This window comes from Chrysochloris asiatica, unplaced genomic scaffold (genome assembly GCF_000296735.1).
Source record: "Chrysochloris asiatica unplaced genomic scaffold, ChrAsi1.0 scaffold00025, whole genome shotgun sequence".
Lineage (NCBI taxonomy): Eukaryota > Metazoa > Chordata > Mammalia > Afrosoricida > Chrysochloridae > Chrysochloris > Chrysochloris asiatica.
The window spans coordinates 10,890,128-10,891,176 of NW_006408543.1; the positions used below are offsets into that span (position 1 = coordinate 10,890,128).

The 1,049-nt window shown below is 38.7% G+C and overlaps 1 protein-coding gene across 1 annotated transcript in view; it reads left to right on the forward strand.

The window, feature by feature from the left end:
* The window catches only part of RCOR1 (REST corepressor 1), a 206,501-nt gene that overhangs the window by 24,832 nt on the left and 180,620 nt on the right, over window positions 1-1,049 (forward strand). The window lies entirely within an intron of this gene.

A 1,049-nucleotide genomic window follows, 5' to 3' on the forward strand; every position in this document is an offset into this window, starting at 1 on the left:
TTGAACTACCGACCTTGCAGTTCATATGGCTCTGCAGTCTGGCGCATTAACCCACAGCTCCACTTTGCTTACAAGGAATAAAACGATATCCTCTTGACTGGAGAGTCAGTTCAAAGACTGGCCCTATGATAATTGTCTCCAGGACCCCTGGTTTCAAAGATGAATATCATTAAGAATGAAGACATCTTGTTTTCTTTTGTTTGTTTCTAGCAAATGCTTTTCAGTTTCTTTTGTTGTCTGTTAACTCGTTGACTCAAATTATAGTGCCAGTTGACTTGAGAGGTTCTGATTTGACTAGTTTAGCATGTAGTTGTAAGAGCACATCAGTGAGAGGCTAAAGTCATGGCTTTGATTCCTGCAATGCTCAGTTAATTTCCCACCATGGTTACGGTGCTGAAAAATCAGCTCTCGTGAACTTGATGCTGAGTCAAAGGGGATAGTGCTTGGATGAATAGGCATTACTTGTAATTACTTAACAGAAAATTCTCCAAGAAATGAGCTATTAATGCTAGGTCAGTCTAATACATACTGTGTGCCAGGCTTGAATACTTTATACCAGGCAGTTTGAAAAAGTTTGTAGGAAAATTCTGTCATCTTCTAATTTCAGTTTTTCATAAACTTTTGAAACTTAACAATCATATGAGGTATTTATAGGTATTATGTCCATTCCCAGATTAGGAAACAGGCACAGAAAAGTTTTGTGTTATGACTCAACCCAATAACTTGTATATGCCATCAATTGTAAGCAATATTATTACTTTATATCACTAGTGGTTGTGCATTAGTCTGCTAACCAAAAAGTCAGCAGTTTGAATCTAGCAGCTGCTCCTTGGGAAAAAGATGAGGTTTTCTGCTCCTGTAAAGATTTGTAGCCTCAAAAACTCTATGCAAGGTTGCTATGAGTTGGAACTGACTCAACAGAACACCACCACCACCACCAAAATCTGTTAACCTGTTGCTTTTGAGTCATTTCTGACTCAGTGACCCAATAGAACAGGGTAGAACTGCTACATGGGACTTCTGAGGCTGTAAGTCTTTAAGGAAGCAGT